At 36.4% G+C, this 25,291-nt stretch overlaps 1 long non-coding RNA gene across 2 annotated transcripts; it reads right to left on the bottom strand.

The window, feature by feature from the left end:
* Window positions 1-24,976, bottom strand: LOC125249195. 2 transcript variants are annotated; one of them, XR_007180511.1, is made up of 4 exons: window positions 24,594-24,976; window positions 21,901-22,056; window positions 19,417-19,538; window positions 1-1,099 (listed from the first exon to the last, which is right to left on the bottom strand). It is a non-coding gene; the product is annotated as an uncharacterized LOC125249195 (long non-coding RNA). The 2 variants fall into 2 exon arrangements; XR_007180510.1 differs by lacking the exon at window positions 1-1,099 and adding an exon at window positions 16,727-18,853.
* Between the last annotated feature and the right edge of the window lie 315 nt (window positions 24,977-25,291).

Raw genomic sequence — 25,291 nt, 5'->3', positions numbered from 1 at the left:
ATTAATCAGAACATGATGTTCTATTGATGCATTTGTATCGCTGGAAAATCCATGGCTTGCTTTGAAGTACAAAATTCATGGCTTCACCATTTTTATTACCTTTTGTGCCTCTGCCTGCTAAGTGGAGAGATCTCTGTATTATTCTGTCCTCAGTGGAGGACTTTATCGTCCTGAAATATGCAGAGCCATATGGCTCCACATCAATGCAAGTCTGCATTTTATTTCTCTCCTTTCTCCCATTTTTTCAGCTTTTCCCACAGGACTACCCAAATTCTTGACAACTGTTGCCTGGGTTATTAATGGAGCATGCACTGTCTATAATGTTAGGGATTTGTTCTCAAGCGGAGAGGAGGGTACGTCACATCTTCCGCCTCCACACTGCAATATTTCACTTTAATTACTTGGAGCATCCTACGTGACTCAAGGATACAGCATGCTAATTTGCCAGTGCCCTTGTGACGATGTGCAAAACGAATGGAAAGTTGGGTCTAGGCATGGATGTGTTGGAAGTTTTACCGAATCTCCAGACCATTAAAAATAGAGTACTGAATGTCATGCAAAACAACTTCCACAGCAATCAAACACTTCTCCGTGACACCAAGCTAAGTTAATGGAAAGCTAGAGTCACAAGCCATAAATTTTCATCTTTACATTGTCAGTGTCATGCTGAACAAGTCTTCAGGCGAACCTCTTGAAAGACTCGGTACTTCAAGAGTTACATTCACGTTTGATGATTCCTCATTAGCATTCAGGCCCTTCACCGCAATCCAGTGCTCCAGCGTACGCGAGGAGGAGGTGACAGTGGAAAAGGAGAGGTTTCATTTTCTGCCTGACGAGCTGAGAACTGCATATCAGTGGCACAGGAGAAAGTGTTCCATGTATGTATTATTCAGACGTTGTTCTCATGGCCCATTCAAAGAGAGGTAAGAGCTGAGAAGGAGCAGCAGTGAATTACATAGAGTGGAGAGCGATGTCATCTGTAATGGAACACTGTGGATCTCCACGGATATGGAATGAGGGAAACAGAAGGCCACGCTGCACGTTGTGTGGTCTTTGGCATACATGAATCTGCCTTAACATCTTGTGCCATTTCCAGCTGCTGTGGAAGAGAGGAGGGTTTAAAATGCAGGTGGAAGATTGGATCAACACTGTCAGAATCACTTTTCTGACTGAATCTCAACCAGAAAATATGGCTTAGCTCAAACAAAAAGGAAAACAAAATCTGTTTGGTGGGCCAAAAAACAAAAAAAAAGTAATATACACTAAAGTATCACTTACAAAAGTAGCAATGTCATTGCATTAGATAAAATATCACATCTAGTGTCATCTTAAACCAAATGATCTTATAACCCTTTCTTAGAATTAGAGGGTTAGTTCCCCCAAAAATGAAAATTCTGTCATTAATTGAACCTTCGCCAGGAGTTTGATTGACAGGCGATCAAACCAATTATAATGCTGAATCCGCCGTTTTGTCCAACAAAGCAGTCAGGGGAGTTAGCAGATTAACTAACGTCTGTGGACTTGAACTTGAAAAATGGTGTGTACATCTTTCCGTGGTTGAAACAACATTCATGATGTTCATTCATGTTTATTTCATGCTATAAATTAACTAGTAGGAAGAGATGATTGGTTCATGAGCCGCTTGAACTGAGGCACTACAGCGATCTGTCATGACACATTAAAGAGCCACAAGTCTATTATTCTATGACCATCTTTTGCAATATATATTCAGTATAACCTAATATGTTTAAATAGCAACAGACAGAATCTAACACAAGTATAATAGACATGCAGATACTGATTTTTTGCTAAAGCAGTGCAGGGAGGAGAATTTTATCTAGTTACACAAAGCTACTCTAATAAGCCTTACAAATGATACCCTAAGGCGGGTGAACCAAGCTCAACAGAGCATAGCATTGAGAGTACATGCACTTCCTGAGAAGCTGTGGGGCTTCACTGGCTAACAATAAAAGCTTTTCTGTTTCGTAGGTCCAAATTATGTCAGAAAAGCTACTGACATTGTGTTTTAGTAGATAATGTTTTGTCAGCTTACAAAAATGTGTACATTTTTAAAATGTCTGCACATTGTATTTGAGAAACACAGATTGCACATATGAAAGGTCTATGTCTGAAAATAGCCAGAATTCTCTGAAGCTGCTTCTTCACTAAACTGAGCTGTCATGGGAATATCCAGAACATAAAAGGCTTACTACAACTTCCACATGTCTGGGCTAAAAAGTGGGCCAAGTTCAGGAGGAATAGCTAAAAATCATATTGCTTCTTTATGATTTATAGATGAAGGAGCTACAGGATTAAGATACCATTAAATAGTCACTGTAGCATACATATCAGATCAATATTCAGAGCAATATGAGCTATCATTTGCTTCATGTTGAACCTCAGAATGCAGAAATGAAAAAACATAAAGTTCACAATTCTGTTTGTAGTTTTACATGGCAAAATTTAATTTAAGGAAGCTACAGATCACTGTAAGGTAATTAATGTAAAGCCCGGCTTATTATGGATTATGCATGAGAACAACAGAAGCAGATAATGGAACAGATCGTGGAACAATGACATGCTAATCCTTGTGTGACTGCTGCCAGTCTAAACACAATAGGTTTAGGGATTAAATTAGTCAGCCTTTGATATGTTGTGCTACTGGCAGGTTTTGGCTTTTCTATGGTTGGATGCAGTTGTTCTGTTGACAGAGATGGCTCCTGAGGGTACAATACCCTGCAAAAAAAAAAATACATGGAATACTTTTATGCATTTTTTGAAGAAAATATGCATGGTTCTTGCCTGAGCAAAGCTTGCCATGCGCTAGGGTTTTCTGGGTGGTTGCCAGGGTGTTGCTATGTGGTTGCTATGGTATTCTCTGTGGTTGCTAACTGGCCAAGTCAACAGTCTCTTTGATATGCATAGACTCCTTTAAAGTGTACAGGATTCAAATATATATGTATATATAAAATTGCTGTTTTCTATGTTAATATATATTGTAAAATGTAATTTATTCCAGTGATGGCAAGGCTGAATTTTCAGCATCATTACTCCAGTCTTCAGTGTCACATGATCCTTCAGAAATCATTCTAATATGTTGGTTTGGTGCTTAAGAAACATTTCTTATTATTAATGTTGAAAAGTGCTTTTTTTGTGTGTGGAAATGATGATAAAATATAATTCAAAATTTTGGTATGTTTTTTCAGTTAATAATTTTATTCAGCAAGGATTCATTAAATTGAAAAGCTCCTCTTTGCCTGAATACTGTTTCATGCAGAGTGGAATTTCAGAGCTGTATTTCCAAAATATTCTCTCTCTAAATGCAGAACTTCCTATAGTGAAGAGGCCACAATATTCTATCAGCAGCTCAGAGAGATCTTTCCGATTGGATGCATTCAGAAGGAAAACCATGCCAGAGAACAGTAATTTGATGGGTGAGAAATCCTCTGCAGAGATGGGATTACAGTTGAACCATGACATCTGCAGCACAAGGACTGGGATGGTGTGACTACAATCTTGGTACATTCATCACAGATGGAAAACAATTCACGAAAAAAATCTCTTCATGAAAAAAAGCAGAACAGAATAGCCACAAATAGCCACATCCTTGACCAAAATCTTTTTAGAAAAGATTTTCTTGCTACCCTTCATGCTCTACCACAGTGACTTTTTATTTTAAAAACATGATTAAACTTTTTGGGGCATTGAACAAGATGATCTTATTGCTGTGCAGAGAACTTGAACACATTACAATAAAGAGCAACTGGATCTTAATTTGAAAGGGGAAAAAAAAAATCACTTTCAAAGGAAAATTAGCCCAAGCTTTATTCACCCTCAAGCCATCCTAGGTGTATAACACAATTGGAGAAATATTAATAAATATCCTGACGTATCCGAGCTTTATAATGGCAGTGAACAGGGTTCACAACTATGAGCTGAAGAAAGCGTCTCCATCCACATCCATTCATCATAAACGTGTACACAGCTCTGGGGGGTTAATAAAGGCCTTCTGACGCGAAGCGATGCCTTTATGTAAAAAAAATATCTACATTTAACAAGTTATGAAGTAAAATATAGCTTTTCAAGGCTGTGTAATACACTATACTGAGTCATGCCATCTAGCATCCATATATTTCCTAATACTCGCTGTTGTCCATAGCAACACTGTATATCGGCCTACTCATCTAAAAATGTGCCACTACTTGTTTCATAAATGCAACTGTTGACATCTTCCACTGAAAAAGTTTGGTCACATGTACTTTTGGTGAATTTTAGCTGGCAAAATCCAGTTATTTCAATAGGAATCCATATGTTTTTCACATGAGGGTGAAAGATTTCTCCATGCAGATTTCTCATCGGAATCAAGCTTGAAAGTGTGAGCTGTGCTTCATACATCACTAAACTACTTATGCAGTCTTCGGGGTCTTTTTGACCCACAAATGATGTTTGCTCAAATTAAAAAAAATGTTCTCTTTGTCCAAATGGCATGAGACTTTGTACGGCGGTTAACACTTTTAAGATCTACAAATAAAATAAAAAAATTGGAGTGATATCTTGTTTTTATGTTAGTGTAAAAAAAAAAGTTACATTCGTGGTCTTCGGGGTCTCTGGAGACCCTGGGCAACAAAATGTAATTTTGTAACAATATAATATATTTTTTAAAAACCAATGTAATTTTACTCTGTATATTAATGTTTTTTCTCAACATTTGTGCAGTTTTTGGAGGATTTGTTATTTCTTTTAAATTTATATAAATAAATTAAAAAATATTTTTTGAAATAGGCATTTTATGCATGAACATTACAGGCTTTTTTTTAATGTAAAATTCACTTTATAAAAGGCCCAGATTTCTAACTTTCATTCATGTGGATAACATGGATAATTTGACATGGTTTAGTGTAAGATTTTTGCCCATCTTTTGAAAAATGCAGTTTTAAAAGTAAAAAAAATATCACTTTTACCAGTAGATGGCTGCAGAGCTCCACTATTTGCTATGTGCTATTTGAATGACTGAAAGACGTCTTTGCACAAGTTTTTTTTCAGTTGGATTCATATCTAAATGTTATGAAATCACAATTATAACAATAAAAATTACTTTTTCAAAGTTTAGCATTTTTTGTGCAGGGCAAAATCAGTTTTTCAATAATAATTTTATAATAAAAATAATAAAATAAATAATTTTTATTTTTGTGTGCGTGCGTGTGTGTGTGAGCATGTCCATTTTGTATTGGGGATGTTTTTTGCATTTTTGGAAGTGTGCCATTTCATTTCTGTCTATGTGTGTTGTGCGTTGTTTCTGATTTTGAGAATGGATTTTGTCCAGTTTCTAAGTGGGGTCTCTGTGGGTTAAATTATTGATGATATTATTGAAAAACTGATTTTTTTCAGTCCAAAAAATGCTAAACTTAGTAAAAAGTAATTTTTATTGTTATAATTGTGATTTCATAACATTTAGACATGAATCCAACTGAAAAAAAATTGTGAAAAGACGTCTTTCAGTCATTCAAATAGCACATAGCAAATAGTGGAGCTCTGCAGCCATCTACTGGTAAAAATTATAGTTTTTTTACTTTTATAACTGCATTTTCCAAAAGATGGGCAAAAATCTCACACTAAACCATGTCAAATTATCCATGTTATCCCCATGTTATTCACTTTCATAAAGTGAATTTTACATAAAAAGCTGCTTTTGCATAAAAACCTATTTAAAAAAATATTTGTTAATTTATTTATATAAATTTAAAAGATATCACAAATCTTCCAAAAACTGCACAAATGTTGAGTAAAAACATTAATAAACAGAGTAAAATTACATTGGTTTTTAAAAATATATTATATTGTTACAAAATTGCATTTTGTTGCCGGGGTCTCCAGAGACCCCGAAGACCACGAGTGTAGTCCCTTATGCGAAGACCGCATAAGGGTTAACAATAGATATTGGATGAAATTTTGGTAATGTGAATGTTGCTTACCTGACGTGTTTTGTTCTTAGCAGAAAGCTTTAAGATAATGTACAGGTAAAATTAAAATGTAGAATCAAATATGATATTTATTTACTTGTTGAGTAGCTATAATAAGCGTGATAATGTGCAATCATCCATTTATTGAAAAACAAAAACAAAAAATACAGAATGATTAAACGTCTCCTGTTCCCTGAACCACTCCAATGCTCAGGATTCTAAGCAAAACCTTTAATTTATTCATCAGGTTGTTTTGATGTTTGCAATTATCATCAGGCATATACTAATGGGTTTTTTACAATGTACAATGATTTTTGAAGTGGCTTTAACCTCTTCACAACATTGACTATTTTTGTAACGGTTCTCAGATGTATTATGCAAAGTGATTATATCAGAAATATGGGTCTCAAAAATCAATTTTTTTCCATTTGTGTGAAAATATAATGGGTAAACCTGAAAAAAGTACTTTTGCTGTATTGCAAAAGGTTTAAAAGACGCATGACCGAGAGCTTTGTTCTGCAAAAAGGCATTTAAAATAGGAATTGATTTTCCTTTTGAAATGCACTCCAGCACACTATTTTCAGCACACACACAAAGAAATCAGCCACATGTAGGTCTATTATTCTGAAAAATGGGATTGTTTTTTCTTTCCAATCTGAATAAACTTCAGACTTCTGCAGCTCTTTGGTAAACATGAAAATACAGTTCGGTCTCCCGGTTCTTCGGAATAAAATCAAAGATCCTGGCTGGTCTGTAAGGCAGAACCCTTCAGACAGGACTGCAGTCCTTCACCGGATGCACTTTCAAACACAAACTTCATTAACATTGCTAATGCAGCTTTTCATCCTCGCTAATTAGAGGCTCTGTGAAGTGAGTCTCGCTTTTCAGAAGAGAGAAAAAAATGAGACAGGGGCACCAAGGTCCTCGCTCTCGATCACTGCGGTGTGAGGCTCGCTATACCAATCACAGCAACAATGCAAGACTCAGTGACACTGAAGCAAAAATCTGCATCATCTCCAGGGCTTACAGCTCCTGAAATAAGGACATGCCGACTAGCAGAACACGACGAGGTTTACACTGGTGGCGAGTCAGTGACTGCATGCACACGAGTTCATGAGTATTCATGTAACCTTGTTTAACAGTCGCTGCCAAAATCAAGTAAATACAGAGGAGCCAATGTGACATTAGTGTGCGAGGGGGATTTAAGGGAAGGTAAACAAGTTGGTGGGAGTTGCTATGAGAAAACCAACATAGCTGCAGGACATGTTCATGGGTGAATGCTTGAGAAACAGATCAAATGAAAACGAGATACAACCTGCTAGTCCTAAAGAAACCTACAGACAGAATTTATAAAGATAGATAGCCAGAACTATACAGGAAAGATCAGAAATGTTTCTCCTGGAGAGTTATGTTAGAGAGCCTTTTACTGTCTCCTGCTTCTCCAAAATTTCTCCTGAGAAAAAAGACCCAAGCAATTTCACATGCATCACCTTCAGACCAGATCACAAGCTACCCTTACGAAAAATGTAGTATACTTCAAGTTCATTTTATGAAGTATACTAAAGTAATGTTTAGTATAATTTTAAAGGTGCTAAAGAGGATCTTTTCGTCGTGTAACACAGGTTAGAATTCAGTTATATAAGAAACAAAGTAAATAATATAATTTTGAAATAATTATAATTCTAATAAAATGTTGAAAATATTAAACATAAAGCTGATTAAAGTCATTGCAGTGTGAAATAATGAAATAATAAATTGATAAAGTGACAAATTGCTTAAATGATATATTTAGTCTAAATTGAGACCGCGCGTGACGTCATCGAGACGAGACGCGGGAGCAATGAGAGATACACGCATTGCTGATCACGAGAGAGTGAGCAAAGATCAATCTGAGGCAAATATCAAAATAATCCTTTCTAATATTCAAATAATATGATGTATAATATGTTGTAGACCTATTATCTAACTATATTGGGTTATTTTTAGAATGTTATTGTTGATATTGCCGCTGATGACTACTAATTGAGAACCCCTTGTAAAATCCGATGCGGGATGTCAAAAGTATATTAACCCCCCCCCCCCCCCCCGGATTTGGTGAGTGTCTAATATTGTTCAATTTACTGAAAAAAATGAATGTTATATATGTTTATTGATGTCCTGAAGTGTTTTGTGTGTGTAATAGTTTCTGAAGGAGTGTGAGATGTAATATAATATTCCATTTAAGCACTTTAATGATATATTGCACATGATGACATATTCTTATATATTCATATATATGTTTTATATATGTTGAATATGAAAAAAAGGGTTTTTTGAAAACTTTTTACATATAGATTGATGAATGTGTAGTGTATATTGTGCTTTTTCCAAAGGAAATATTTTGTAAATGCTTTTAAAAAAACTTAAGATGCTGTTTGTATAAACAGGTCAGGTTTTTTTCTGTGATTTCATTGAACCGAGATGGCGAGCCTCCCAACCAACCTACGAGAGATACAGACAGAGAAGTCCCGTGCACACCCCTGGTTTGGTGCTTTCTGCTGATCAGGTGGAATCTATTTCATTGAGTACATTCCGATCTGTAGGATCTGTTTTTTTTTCTTCCCTTCATCGACTATTGACTGTTGAAATACAGCCTTCATCTACATCTATACTTAGAGACTTTTTGCGCACACCAACATTTTTTTTTTTCACTTTGGCTGACAAAGGAACATTCAGACTGTTATATTGTTTGAAGAGTTGAATTGTTTTCGAATTGTTCGAATTGTACTACTGTGATGTAATTTTCTTGCCTCATTTGTTTCAATTTGGGTTAATCTTTTCTATGAGTAAAATATAAAAGTGTTGAACAAAAAAAACAAACTAATAACCCAAAGATAAGGAAAACTCTTATTAAACTAAAAATAGTGAAACTGAATATCTATAAACTAAATTAGAAACTAAACAACTGAAACATAAACAATAACTATATAATAACTAGAAGCAAATAGTAAACAGAGCTCAAAGATATAAAAAACGAAAAAAACAACAACAGGACATTGAAAAGAAACAATCATTTCATTTGGTTTTATTTATTTTATTTAATTGTTTATTGTGACTGTGTTACAATTGTTTTTATTATTTTTTTGCTCAAACAAAATACAAAGACATTTCCAGTTATTATCTGTGTCCTCGTGTGTCCCGGTTACTTACCCTCCTGTAACGAACCTAGAATCTGGTCCAACATCAGGTGCTTAGAGCGACCTGTCCCTGTTACAGTAACTTCCATTGTTACAGTCGACTGCAAAACCAAAGTTTTTGAAATGAGCGCATGCGTAAGAATTTCGAGGGAACGCCTCCCAAAACTCGTGCACGAGTATTGGAACACGAGTGTTTACCACCGGCATTCGCTGTGTCGTGTTAGTGGATTCATTATGTCGGACTCACCGCAGGTAACTCATAATCTGCAGTTGTTACTCCTGTCTCCTGACAAAAACATTGCATGCGGCGCCTGTGGAGTGTGGAAAGTTACTGGAGCGCGCAGCCGCACTCGTCTCTCACAAGGAACGTCATGGCAGTGATTGACAAGCCAGAGCGCCAATCGTTTACGCGTTGATCGCGTAAGCGATTGGCTGATGTTTTTAAGGCCCTACCTCGTGCACAGATGATGTATATTAATATTATTCCTTTCAGTGCACCTAATAAATAGTCTTTTATCAGTTAGTAAAGACAGTTTCAAGTAATATTGCAAAAATGTATAAAACAAAACATCCTCTTTAGCACCTTTAAGTATACTTTATGTTGTATACTAGTATCAATGTACTAGTAATAAACTTGTAAGTGCACTATTTCAGTACTGATTGGAACTAAACTGGCCCAATTGAAGCGTACGTTTAAGTGTACTATAACGGTAGTAAACTTTAAGCGCACAACTAGTTCACAGCTACGTTTCTCATTTGTACTGCATCTGTACTACAAGTAAACTTGTAAGTATACTAATAGTTTACTATTTTAATACTAATAGTTTACTATTTTAATACTAGTAGTATTTAGTATATTTAGTATATGGAAGTACACTTTGAAGAATACTCTCAGTAAACTACTAGTTTAGTGCAAGTATACTTGTAAGTTTTCTTTATCGCACAGTTTACTTTTTATATATTATTTTTGCACTTTAAGTATAGTACTATGTTATTATTCAGGTATTATTGAACTGTACTTTAACTCTTTCCATTTTAAAAACATTTTATTCTAGCTTCATTAATCCTTTTTTATCAACACTTAAATGTTGGTAAGTTTTATTTAAAAAAGGCAACATTTTAAACAAAAAGCTGAGAAAATTGCATTTTTGTCAAAAATGACATCCGGATGGGATTCAGAATGATGATCAAAACACAGACGGAGTAGATCGAGTCCATCAACACCCCCAAAGCTTCACAGTCCTATAGCTCGTCCTGCATGGGTTGACATTTCATTCAGTAACGTTAGGCAGTTTTGATTTGCATGCTGTTTAATGTTTGATGATCCGTTATTTTACATTTGCGTAAGTAATCTTCTATCATTGTTTCAGCTTCTTCTACGTTCTGATCAGGAGATTCTGTACTCTTTCATAAAATGCGTCATAGTGCCCCCTACACTGATAGCCGGAAACTTCAGTCAGTGGCGAGGAAAAAGTTAAGTAGATTTGAAGTAAATTACTATGTACACTACAAGTGGACTAGCCAACACAAAAATTCAAATACTCAGAATCAGGAACATATCTGTTTTCTGTGTAAATCAATATTTTCAAAAAATGTAAGTTTAAAAGACAGTATGTACAGTATTTAAAACTATGTGAAAAAAGTATTTAATAGGCTACTCATTAAAAATATTAAATAAAACTACAAACCATGTATACTTAGAGCACTTATACTTTTAAGTATATCTCAATCAAAAGATTGACTTATACTGTCAGAAAAGTCTAAGTATATTTCTGAGAATATATAAAAAGTAGACTGAAAGTATACTTTCTTATTTTTACTTTAAAAGAAGTGTTCTAATAGCACACTTGAATAAACTTCTTTTTCATAATGGTAGACTAAGATGTCTGTAGTCAAAATATGAATGCAACCATTTCTCATCAAATTGTTTATAATGACAAAATTCATAGTCAAATAAAGATTTTAAGAATAAATACTTCAGAATAAAATAACAGTATATAAGTTATATAAGGTGTATTATTTCAGCATCATTACCCCAGTCTTCATTGTCACATGATCCTTCAGAAATCATTCTACCTATGCTGATCTTGGGCTCAAGAAACATTTCTTATTATAACTATGTTGAAAACAGTTGTGCTGCTTCATATTTTTGTGGATGATACATTTTTTCAGGATTCTTATTAGAGTATTTAGAATAGAGTTTAAAATAACAGCATTTGTTTGAAAGAGAAATCTTTTGAATTATTATAAATGTCTTTACTCTCATATTTGATCAATTTAATGCATCTTTGCTGAATAAAAGTCTTAATTTATTTTCAAAATGATACATATCACTTCTTCTACTTGCATCACTTCTGTTGTAAAAAAAAAAAAAAAAAATCTCCCATACTTTCAATAAAAGCTGAACCAAAGACAATTCATCTGCCCACATCTCCAACATATTTGGTATTTTAAAATTAATGAGTATGTAATCCCCTGAATATGTAATCCACATTAATGTAGCTCTTTACTTCTATTTGTCTTCATTGTGTGTTATTTTATTTATTAAGGTATCTTAGGAGTAACATCTGAGACAAAGTTGATACTTAAAACATAAAAACTCAATAAAGCTATGAAAGTGCAATCTCTGGGTAATGTGAAGCGCAATAGGTAAATAATTTAAACCAGCTTAAACTGCTTATATTCACTATGTTACTGCTAGTTTGAATGATCTTTTTGTCATTCCTTCATTCTGTACATGCTTGGTCACTGGAGTCACTGAATGTGTGTATGTTCAGCATGTATTGGTATATGGATATATACCAGTATATATTGGTATATCTCTGGACTTACGTTCGTTTAGCCATGCTGAGGTCACTGCATGTCTTCATCGTTATGTCTCTCTCTGATATGTTTTTCACCAGCTAAGGCCTGGAACACATTTCAACCACAAAAACACAGACCAAGGTCCACGAGAGCTATACATCTCAGCCCTGCCCCACATCTTTTATTCATCAAGGGGAAAATCAGTTAAAACGTTTTCTGTGCTGATTATAGCTAGTTTGCCATTAGAGTCAGAACACCTGAATTATTCATATCTTTTGGTATTCCTCTTAACATAACATAAATGATAGTTTGAAACTACATTTATTTCTGATTAAAGCCCAGCTGTAGCTGAGAACACTTCAGGACTTCCAACTGCAGATATTAATAAACAGCCTGAAAGGTGAACCAATGAAAATAACAATGTGAAATTTATTTCATAAATACGCTTGAAAAAGTGCATTTGTTTTGATAAAATGTGTACATACTGTTGGTGAAGGAGAGTAAGGGATGACTTAGTCTTTTGTAAGCAAAATTTAAATGATCTCTTTGCATATTGAAGCCACACTGCAGGAGTAGAATTAAAAGGTGATCAGTCCAGATGGTGTTTGGAAGAAAAACCATGAAAATATATATGTTTAAATTGCTTTCATTTGTCTTTTACTTTTATTTTTACAAACTGTTACAAATATTATTGAGAGCCTTCAATGTCACACAAAATGTTTCTGTACTGTCTCTAAAAATATTTTATTTATTTATTTTAGACAAAGATAATAGGGGGCTCGTCCGGGATTTGAACCTGGATCCTCTCACAAAAATCTTCCAAATTTTTAACAAAAGACAAACCAAAGACAATCTATCTGTCCGCAACTCCAACATAAATGGATTTACGCCTGGGTGCTAAAAGTGACGTAATGTGCTTGCAACACTGTTCTCACTCTGCTGAATAAGGCCTAGCATACAGAACACACCACCCAGCAACCCCTCATAAGAGGGAGACCCCCTTTTTTGCCAGTATACCATTGTGCATCTACTGTACATTCTTATGCATATTGCACATTAACTGAGTGAAAATCAGACTGACAACATGCACACCAGCACAATGTGATCCAGATATCTTTGAAAAATTCAGGGACTGATGTGTGAACAAAAGGAAGGTCCACACAGAAAGCAATCCCATAATGCCAAGAAAACAACAGATGTCAGATCTTGGTCAGCAGAGAGGGATTGAGATGTTTTGGCCACATGTGAAGGAGGCACTGGAGTTGTGGGTCAGCTGTTTGAGGTGACACCACGTGGTTCATTTGCTCATCTGGTTGCCCCGGGATGTTTTGGAGTAAATCTAGGCCATGTCATCTGTGCACACATACTCCCCTGATGCACTGCTTGATGATTACCAAGTCAAACACACACTTGCGTTGGCTTAGAAATAAGTACTGCATCTGCGCTAACATGACTACACACACACTGGCAATCAAAAGAGTGAGAAAACATCAAGCAGACATCCTTGCCTCTTAGTTGTCCTCTGCAGTGCATCATTGTCTCTTGGGTTCTCCACTGAATTCTGCACACTGAGATCTGAAGCACTTAAGATTCGCAAACATCACAGCTCAGTGGATGGTAACCAATCCTAACTGCAGTTAAACAATTAAAGAGTTATTTATTTCACCATGTGAATAGTAAGAATGGGGTTAAATAATAAATTCAAAGTTAAAAACATGACATAAATAAAGGAATAGTTCACCCAAAAATAGTCTATTCTATTTAGTTTGAATATAGGACATGAGTCGTATGGAATACTTTTTATGATACTTTGAAGGTACTTTGGTGTCCTTTTTCTCTTCATTCATTTTAATTGCATGGAAACGGGTGACCACAGTTTTTTAAAGAGGCCATATTATGCGACAAAAACCACGCGAAATCCGATTAGAGCGGTCAGACTGAAAAGGATTTCCAGAAATCACATATGAATGTAGCTCAAAACAGATTCATAAGAATCGCATTTCATGTGATTTTTTGCCGTTCACACTTGCTAAATATGTCACACCTCTTATAATATCCACGTGTATCAACACACTACTAATGCAACCCAACCAGGCCTTGCACTGATCCTGGGATAAACATCTTTGTTGATCCTGGAACAACATTCCAATCAACCAATCAATCAGATTTGAAGGATAAGTTTACAGTTTATGTCAAGTTTAGGCTTACAATCAGGGTTTGGTGCTTCTACATCAGTGTTATTCACCTATCATTTCCCTCTGATTTTAAGGAGAAAATATGGGTAGGGTTAGGTTTAGGGGTAGGGAAGGAGATAGAAATACATTTTGGACAGGAATGTTCCTGGATCAACAAAATATATTGACCCTGGAACGTATAACTCTGCAAAATCTGGATGTGCTTCAGAAACAGTGCTTACTGATATAACTCCCTTTGGAGTGGAATGTGGTTTGTAACTCTGCAGACCTTTTTCAATGCTCAAACAGCAACATTAACACACTAAAAGTTGAAAATGTCAAAAAACAAAAACAAAAAACAAAAACAAAAAAAACAAACAATAGATTTTAAAATTTGTCCTTTTGTGTTCCACAGAACAACATCAAAGTGAGTAAATGATGACAGAAATAAAAATTTTGTTGAACTAATACTTTATCTTCCCATTTAAATTCATACATCAATAAAAATGAATGATGCAATGAACTGACAAAAATAAACCTTGTAATTTGGAGCACAGCTGGAACAGACATCATGTATTACTCTGAGATTATATCACTTTATGATGTAAGTGAGGAGAACAGTTGTTTTTTTCTTTTCGGTTGATGGATAGCTCCGAAAATGCTTATCGATACTGTGAGCGCATGCCATAATATGAGTGCTTTCAATCTGAGTAGGTGTGCTCCTGGATGCATGGTTTTAAGGATAAAGAGGCTTTAGCAAGCGCTGACACAGACACTAAGTTATTGTTAGGGCTCATTTAGAGATACATCAATCAGCCCTGGGCTGTGGATATAGGCTGTGATTCTGACCTCTTGTCTGCTAGATCTGTGATTCAACTGTATCATGAAGTGTTGGGGAACTGACAAATGAACAAGTCAAGTCACCTTTATTTACATAGTGCTTTTTACAATGGTTCTAGTAAGAACTCTAGCTGCTGTTTGTTTATTAAGAGTGCAGGGCAACCACCCAGTAGAGCATTACAATAATCTAGCCTTGAGGTCATGAGTGCATGAGCTAACTGTTCCACATTTGTCATTGAGAGCTATGCATTCCGTCAATTTTGTGAATTGGTAAGCTTCATCAGGGCGCAAAGAAATATAGAGCTGATTATCATCAGCGTAGCAAACTAACACCATGCTTCCTAATGATATCTCCCAAGGGCATGTACAGGCTGAAAAGCAACGGTCCTAGTACTGTGCCTTGCAGTACTCCATACTGAACTTATGATCGGTATGACATCTCTTCATTTACTGCTAAAAACTGATTAATGGTCAGATAAGTATCATTTAAACCATGCCAATGCAATTCCACTAATGCCAACATAATTTTTGAGTCTATTCAAAAGAATGTTGTGGTTGATAGTATCAAATGCAACACTAAGATCCAGTAACACTAATAGAGAGATACAACCATGATGATAAGAGCAAATCATTTGTAACTCTAATGAGAGCAGTCTCAGTACTATGATAAATCCTGTCTAAATCCTGTGAATGAATAAAATCTTAAACTCTAAATTTAATCTGTTCATCATATAAAGCTGTCGTGTCTCTTCAGAAAATTTGGACTAAACCACTCATTTCACATGGATTAGTTTTACAATCTCTTTATGAACTTTATGAAGTGTCAAAGTTTCAGTTGCAAAGAAAGCTCTCAGATTTCATCAAAAAGATCTTCATTTGTGTTCCAAAGATGAAAGAAAGTCTCATCAGTTTGGAATGACATGAGGGTGAGTAATTAAAGGTGCCCTAGATTCAAAAATTGAATTTACCTCGGCATAGTTGAATAACAAGTTCAGTATGGAAAAGACATACAGTGAGTTTCAAACTCCATTGTTTCCTCCTCCTTATATAAATCTCATTTGTTTAAAAGACCTCAGAAGAACAGGTGAATCTCAACATAACACCGACTGTTACGTAACAGTCGGGATCATTAATATGTATGCCCCCAATATTTGCATATGCCAGCCCATGATCGAGGCATTAGACAAGGGCAGTTAGTATTACACAAGGGCAGAACGTCTGGATGTGCAGTGCTGAATCATCATACTAGGTAAGCAAACAAGGAAAACAGCGAAAAATGGCAGATGGAGCAATAATAACTGACGTGATCCATGATATCATGATATTTTTAATGATATTTGTGAATTGTCTTTCTAAATCTTTCATTAGCATGAAACAAATAGAGCCGTCGCTATTTTCATTTTTAAACACTTGCAGTCTGTATAATTCATAAACACAACTTCATTCTTTATAATCTCTCCAACAGTGTAGCATTAGCCGTTAGCCACGCAGCATAGCCTCAAACTCATTTAGAATCAAATGTGAACATCCAAATAAATACTATACTCACATAATCCGACGCATTACAACATCTTGTAAAGATCCATTTTGAGGGTTATATTAGCTGTGTGAACTGTGTTTATGCTGTTAAAGGCAACCGCAAGCTCCGTGGGTGGGGGAGCGCCAGATTTAAAGGGGCCGCACACCCTAAATCGGCTCATTTATAATGATGCCCCAAAATAGGCAGTTAAAAAAATGAATTAAAAAAAATCTATGGGGTATTTTGAGCTGAAACTTCACAGACACATTCAGGGGACTCCTTAGACTTATATTACATCTTTTAAAAAGAAGTTCTAGGGCATCTTTGATGACAGAATTTTCATTTTTGGGTGAACTAACCTTTTAAGGGCCCGAGTGTCCTTGCTGTACCATGGCGTTGGACTATTTTCCTTAATCTTCTTTAAGCGCAGACTTTGTCTAATGTGCTGGAAAAGAGAGAGTCAGTAGTTTTTGTTGCAACATCAAGTTCTTCGAAGCTATCTGGTATGCTGAGGAGATGAAACTGAGCACAAAGATCACTTATAAAGCAATCTTTAGCGGTAGAATCAAGTGAAGTGATAGTTCTGTAACAGGGAGCCGCTTTTGCAGCCTTGGCTAAATGTAGTGTACTCAAGACTAGATAATGATCTGAGATGTCATCGCTCTGCTGCAGAACAGCAACATTGATTCCATGCGACAATATTAGATCTAAAGAATGATTACGACAATGAATGGGTCCTGACACATGTTGTCTAACTCCAACAGAGTTTAGAATGTCTGTAAATGTCAACCTCAATGTCTCCTTTTCATTATCTACATAGATATTAATATCACCAACAATTAGGACTTTATCTGCAGCCAGTGCTAACTCCGATAGAAAATCAGCAAATCAGCATCTTTGATAAAGTCTGTATGGTGCCCAGGTGGCCTGTATACAGTATAGCCAGCACAAATGTCAAACAGGATTTATCAATTACACTAGATAGCATTACATAAAGCTCCATCACTTCAAAAGAATTATAGTTGAAACTTCAAATATAGGCTTCTGAGTAATACTGAAGATATTACTATAAATTACAGCAACACCTCCCCCTTTGCCTTACAGATGAGGCTTGTGTTTATAACAGTAGTCCTGGGGGTGGACTCATTTAAAGTAATCCTCTGGTTTTAGCCGAAACAGCACATCTAGGTTATAATCTGTGATCATATCATTTACAATAAGTGCATTTGAAGAAAGGCATCTAATATTCAGCAACCCAAGCTTTATCATTTGTTCATCTGTATTATATCTGTTTTTTATTTGTTCAACATCAATTAAATTTTTACACTTAAATGGGTTTGGATGTTTTTTGTAGTTACTAATTTGGGGAACAGACACAGTCTTTATGTGCTGATTTCTAGGTGAAAGAGTCTCTAGGTGTTGGGATTTATCTGACTTCTGTGATGTGAGACAGCTAGCAGACGGTCGGTTTAGCCAGTCTGTCTGTTTCCTGACCTGGGCCCCAGTTTGTCATGTTTCAACTTCAAGACTATGTGCCATATTACTAGAGAGAAGGGTGGCACCACCCCAGGAGGGATGAATACCATCTCTTTTCAACAGGTCAGGTCTGCCCTAAAAACGTTTCCAACTGTCTATGAACCTTATGTTATTCTGCGGACACCACTTTGACAGCCAGCCATTAAGTGACGACAGTCTGCTAAGTATTTCATCACTCCGGCGAACAGGAAGGGGGCCAGAGGGGCCAATGTTCATTTTAGTGATCTCCGACTAGCGAAGTCAAACATCATTAGTGCTGACGTGAATAATAATCTTAGAGTATTTATGTTTAGCATTAGCTAGCACTTTTAAATTTGCTTGGATTTCAGTGTGGTGAGGGGGGCGTGGTAAAGCGAGGTCAGACGAGTGGTGATAAGGAGATCAAGTGCATAATAACTAACACCAGTCTCTAATTCCAGTGATTGGTGGAGAGACAAGTGGCTGATGGCCCTGACATGTGAAGTCGAGGAAATGATCGATCAGGTGGAACTGGAGCAGTTCATCGCTCGGCTCCCTCAAGAGAAAGCCGAGTGGGTCCAGTGCCACTGCCAGGCGTCCTGAATCTGGCCATCCAGCTGGCTGAAGACCATCTGGTGGCATGCCCCGGGGTCGGCGAGCCCGTTGGTAATGTCTCTCTCCCCTCTCCTTCTCTCTCTTGCCCCACCCTCATTCCCATGTCATGAAGCAACGTGCCCCCTGGAACCCCACAGCGGTGAAGTTTTTCACAGGGGGTTAGATCTGGGACACGAGGGGACGTGGCAGAGAGCGCTGGAGCCACTGCTTCATCTCCACTAGTCTCTTGGCCATCCTTCTGCCACTGGAGGTTTCGTATTCTGGGGCCCACTGCAACATGATCCAAAGGGCACTTTACTATTACTGATTAAAGTGGCAGGGGCTCGAGCACCAAACCACCCCAACACCCCCCACATCCTGTGTACGCAACTGATGTGGAGGATGAACAAGTACTTTGGAGAATTTCAGTTATGATCTGAGAAATGCACCAAATCAACTCAGAATACGATTTAATGAACATATAGACATGGTTTGAGTAATTAATTTTATGCTGATCTTCAATGCCCTTGTAAAGTGTTTTTACTTGAAAATGTTGAAAAGTCTAAATGTGCCCACCAAGTTGTTCTGACAAAACAAAAGATGAAAGGGATTACAATTCATTTTCTCAGATTGCATAGTCAGTGCAATTAACTTCACCCGATTAGTCTATAATTAACTTGAATCCTTAGAATGAATAACCATAGATCTCATGGCAGGATTTTTCAACATAGTTTTCAGAAAAGTTCCCTTTTAGCAGGTGCAATTGAACTAATTTGTATTGCTAAGCCATGCATGTTCTTTTACTAAAGATAATCTGAATATGTAAAATGTCACTAGTATATTTTTCTTCATACCTTTTTCTTCCTTTGTCTGGTCTGTTATCAGGAGTGGAATTTGGGTTGTTCATATCATATGGGCTTGACATTAAGTCTCAGGAGCTGTTAAAGGTTACAGGTAGTACTGAAGTACTGCAATACTAGGAAAACAGGAGAGACACAAAATTCTGCACTGAGCCGGTATGTTGAATGTTTGTCCTCTAATACCTGAGAGCCCAGGGCCAGTAAACCCACGGGTGACACGCTTAAACTTTATGAGAAAAATAGTGTCAATTTTAAACCAAAATATAAACAGCAGCTATAGTCAACAAGCATCTACAGCCTTCGGCTAAAATGTCATTTATCACACCAATTAACAGAAAATGATTCAATCAATAGCACATCAAAAATATATAGACAATAAGGGGAACTAATAGTGCTACAGATGGGTTAGACAGACGTCTTTCCACAACTGCAATAAAAACTATAAATGTACATTCTGAGTGCAGGGATACATGGTTCTCAGGTGTGTTTCACATATGAGATCTTCATCATCATTACTGATGATGTCTGCAATTGGGTCACACCTCTCCTCACCTGAGGTCCTATTTCATTCATATGCATAAGACCCATTTTCCCATAGTCAAGACTAGGCTGGGACTCTGCCATTATCACTAGCATTTACTGCTTCACTCTTTCCATCTTTGAGGGTCAATAGATTCCACTTCAGTCACACTGTATCTAATCATTTCAAAATCATATCTAAAGCTCTATTCGAATGGTAATTGTTTCTTAGGGGAATGTAAGGTAATTTCAACAATTACAGGAGCTAGTCTATGATTTTATTGTCGTCCGAATCCAGAATGTCGGTTACAAACATGAAGGCTGTGTGGTAATTTAATTGCCGTCTGAATCCACATTCTTTGTAACCACTGTTACAGTAACAGTACAGTAACTATTGTGCTTCACATTTTAAACATGGACTCTTTTATTACTGAAATACTGGAAATTGTTTAAAATAAAAATATTACATCACTGCTCCAGTGAAAAAAACTTTCCGAATAGGGCTTTAGTATTATGTTGCTATCCGGTTGCTGTTTTGGGTGTTTGCCAAGGAGTTGTTATGCAGTTGCTCTGAGTAGTTCTGCGTTTTTAGTGTTTTTGTCTTGTTGCTATGGTGTTCCGGTGGGTTTTTTTTTTTTCTGGTTGCTATAGAAAAATAGAGTCTGTGATTCTGATTAAGCAAATCAATGGGATTTTTTTTGTCACCTGTTTCTGTTGTCCACTAGAAGTAAAATGTAAGTCTGATCACTTAGAAAAGTAATAACGCACCTCTCTTCATTCATATAGCACAGTTAGTGCAGGACGAGATGTGACCCGGAATAGTAATAAAAGTGATGACTGCCTGAGCAAGCAGCATTAATTATGTCCTGTAACATGTTACAAATGTAGTGCATTACAGACAGGCTCAAATTTTTGATGCACATTCAAAACTGGTTCTTTTGCTTTGGCTTGAGCTTATTAGCATCTCTTGAGAGGAGGTTTCCATAACAACACCGAGACCCTCTTTTCAAAGAAAGTCATTAATTTCTCCAGCAGAGTATGGATCCTTTGTCTCGTAAAACATTCTATCTGCAGACACTAACAAGGATAATGCTGGCAGTCTCTGCGTTCCTTTCATTCTTGCTTTGCTGGCAGGAGTTTAAAAAGAAATGCATAAAGCATTCTTTATATTTAAGGTCTTGTTTTATTTAAGTCTTTTTACAAAGCTCAGTCACTCATTGGCCAGCATCTTTATATAGACTTCAAGAAGCGAGAGCGAGATAGATTTTGTGATGAAAGAACTCTCTAACCTTGTCAGACTACAAAAGTACGATACTTATTATTGTCTAAATTTACTGCTCCATAATTTATAAAGGTTTGTCTTTCCGTGAGTTCCTCATTCTGGCAAAACAGCGGTTCAAAAATCAACATTCAGCCCTGGGAACCTGCCAAGTTTAATGCTGTCAATATGCAGTTAATTCCCTGTTCCTGGAGTCTGTGTGGCCATTTTACTTCTCTGGTCCAATTACTCTGTCCAGGCAAGGGTGGGGGTCCTTATCGGCAGAGCGTGTGGAGGCACCGAGCAGTGGCGTAATGAGTCACACACAACACCCCATGACTGAGCAATGTGCATGGTGTCATTTTTTTTTTGTCAGAACGTCTGACTAGACTAATATGCTCAGACATAAACCTGGTGGTGCATAGGCTGACGGACTAATGATCCGATTGTATTTGGGTAAAACTTATTCCCGATAACTCATCTGGCTGAAAAGCATAAAGCCATGTAGAGATTGAACTAGCTGAAACTACTGACTGGACATCAGCCGCTAGGTTCATCGACTTATGCTGAAGTTGGTTTGAATTGTTCGTTTAGTTCTGTAGTTCACTTGTCTATATGATCAAACAATGGTAAATATCACAGATTTTTCATCAGTGCTAGGCACACATAGCAGAGTCTGCATCAGAGATGGGAATATATACCTCACAGATGCTGAGAGAAAGAGGATCTCAAGGAAAGTAATATTGATTTTCTTTAGGCTGTGAGACTCCCACAGGTCGCTCCATTTTCACACTTCATCTTCCATCTCCAGCCTCATGTAATCACATATGCTCATCAACAGACCTCGGCCTCCTCAGCTGAAACAAAGAGAGGAAATAAACATCAACCATTGACCTTGCAAAATGTATCATAATATAGAGAAATGCAATTGTTAACTGTCATATTTTAGTTTGTGTCCTGAACGTCAGTAGGACATTTTAATATGTGAGAAATAATTCATGTAGATGATACAATATATAGAGTATGTTTAAAAAAAAAAAAAAAAAAAAAAAAAAAAAAACCTATTGTGATTGCAATGAAAATCCAGCAATGCAATTCTATTTTCAGAAAGGCACATTTGATGTTCCAGCCCACTGTTATTATGAAGGTTATATTCACTAAACGTTCAGGGTCTTGGAACTGGATAAATTGAGGGGTATTATTAGATGAATAGACCTACAGTTAATTGTTTATATTAAGAAAACAAGGTTCAAAAGTACAATGCAGTGTTTGTGAATGTGAGTTGCCAATATTTGTGATAAAAATACAGTGTAGTATGAAATAATGGTATGAAACATCTTCATTTTAGTTAAATCAGTACATGTAAGGCAGTTATTTTATAACTATAGTTCCAAAAAAAAAGAAACTGGTTCTGACGGATTATTCACTAAAATGAATCCACCATTACTGACTTGTTACTTAATGAACAGCAAGTTATCTTCATTACTTTCAGTGATTTTAGTGTTAAAGGGAAATGGATCATTAATGACTGATTATTCATATTACAATGTCTTCTTAAAGGATTTTTAAAATAAATTAATATATGCCAAATACATAAAAATGTAAAATGTTGAGTAAATACAAAGTTATGGCATGAAACTCTAGATGGCGCTGGCTGTCATTAACTCACTTGGTAGTGATCACATCATTATCTACTTAGCGCAGCTGATTGGTTGCTGTGGTATCAGCGGCCAATGAGCTTACTGTTCAGTCATTTAAATACTTGGCATTGTTGTTGTTAGCAGTCTGCAGCGCACTTTCAGAAACCCTCCACCTTCCCCAGCTCCACCTGTATAGATCTGCTATGGGGTTTATTTCTTGTATGTTATATGTGCAGCAGCAGCATGTCTTACAGCAGCAGCAGAGTAGCAGATATATATTCCGCCAAGGCCAAATACATTACATTGCCATATCCATTTCCATGTCAATCTCTCTGAGAGTTGTCATGACAGAACTTACATTTTAGACACAATATGACTAATTTTGCTCTGCCAACGAAAACAGTTCCAAACAAAGCCACAGCAAAATCATTCCGTTGCAGCACGCAGTGTTTTGTTATTAATTTATTTAGTGTTTTTGAATGACTTATTAGTTCCTGAACGAATCAACGTTTTGAATGAATTGGTTGAGTGATAGTTTCCAGTCATCTGTCGCTTACTGGTATAACGATGTAACCTACAGAAGCAGTCAGAAAAAAACAATACAATCGGCTATATATGTAATCTATCTAACATCGTTCCTGTTGCCATATGTTCATTTGAAAGATTATGTGAGTCACCTGTGACCTCTGTTCACGGTATAGCACGTCTTCTCTGAGTCACTGACGCCCACTTACACTCACACTTAATGGAGAACATGTTAGGATACTAAGAAATTAAGATAGGGATATGTCCCGAGAGCACTTCTACCAAAATAGCATAAAATATTATTACCCATTTGTGACTATGAGTCTTATCAGATTGGAAAATTTGCATGCAAGTAAAATTCTGCGTAGGTGTGTCTGTGGGTACATAAGTATGTTGTAGCATTTTTGGCACTCTGTTGTCATAATTTTGGGCCCCAGGGTTCACTTCACTCAAGAGCAGGATTCAACAACAACAAAAAAACCTTGCTTGAGAGCAAAGTACATATTTCATAAAAACAAATGCACAGTCACATACTTTACAGAACTGCAAAACATTATGTGCTCATTATAATGAATTAGCTTCAGATGACATTCATATTTTAGATGGTTACATTATTAAATAAATTGTTATTCACTGATAATCTTCCACTCCAGTGAGCTGTAAACTCAAGAACCACTGCAACTGAATTACTGAATCAGTGAGTTAAACTTAAGTTAGTTCTTTTGAGCTGATTTATTTCTTTTGCAAATGAATGATTTGTTTTCAAGTTTGTTTTCTTTTTAAATTGTTTATTCACTCACTGTATTATTACACCTACCTACACTACCATTCAAAAGTTTGGTCTTCAGTTTACTTTTTGTGAAAAACAATTATCTTTTTTTTCATGATTCTTTGATGAATAGAAAGTACAAGAACAACATTTATTTGAAATCTTTTGTAACACGATAAATATCTTTACTGTCACTTTTGATCAACTTAATGTGTTCTTGCTGAATACAAGTATTCATTTCATTTTACAAAAATGTTATTGACACCAAACCAAACTCAAATGATATTATGCATAGAATTACAATTTACTGCAGCTATCATGATTCATTTATTTGTATATCATTTTTAAATCTGTTTAATTTACATAGACATATACAGACATTTATATAGACTGTTGGATTCATCTGTTTTGTCAGAAATGGAAGATGATTACACACACACACACACAGATATGTGTTCACCTTGATGTCTTGGAGATTTGGAGGAAGAGACAGTAACTGGTATTCCAGCAGGAGAGCAGAAACTGTCCCATCTCCAACCACTACCACACAAGCAGTCTCTCAGGCTCCTGTAGCAGCATTGCAACAATCAAAGGAGAGCGAGTTCATGGCAGGTTCTAAACATCCTCCTCATCTGATACTCAGACAGAAACAAGCTCAGAGCCTGCTGGCTACATTTCATCTCTCTCACTCAAGAGCCATCTAATACGATATGCTGTGTCCAGTCATGTAAAATGTAAAGTGAGTGCACCATAATACTCTCTCCTGTCCTGCACTGCCGAGTCAGCCTGAAGAGCTTTGAACCCTGAATGAAGACTGACTGAATTAATACTGAAGTTTGAAAGCCAAAGTGGATCCAAGAAGCATATGGCAATGAACTGTGTTTTTATGGCTGTGTGGGTGGGTGGGTGGGTGGGTGGGTGGATGGGTGGGAGGGTCTTAAACTATATGTAGCCTCTGTGAATTTTTATTATATTAAGGACCCATAACTTTTGACCTGTATACAATTTGTCCTCACTTTCCATTAGTTTGTACTTTTTCGTGTACTTTCACCTACACTGTAAAAAAATGACCGTGATTTTAACAGTAAAAGACTGTAAAAATGCGGCAGTGAAAAACTGTCAATTGGTTTACAGAAAGTTTCCGTACTATATACGGTG

This window comes from Megalobrama amblycephala, linkage group LG16, assembly GCF_018812025.1.
Source record: "Megalobrama amblycephala isolate DHTTF-2021 linkage group LG16, ASM1881202v1, whole genome shotgun sequence".
Lineage (NCBI taxonomy): Eukaryota > Metazoa > Chordata > Actinopteri > Cypriniformes > Xenocyprididae > Megalobrama > Megalobrama amblycephala.
This window is presented reverse-complemented; position numbering and strand designations above follow the sequence as displayed.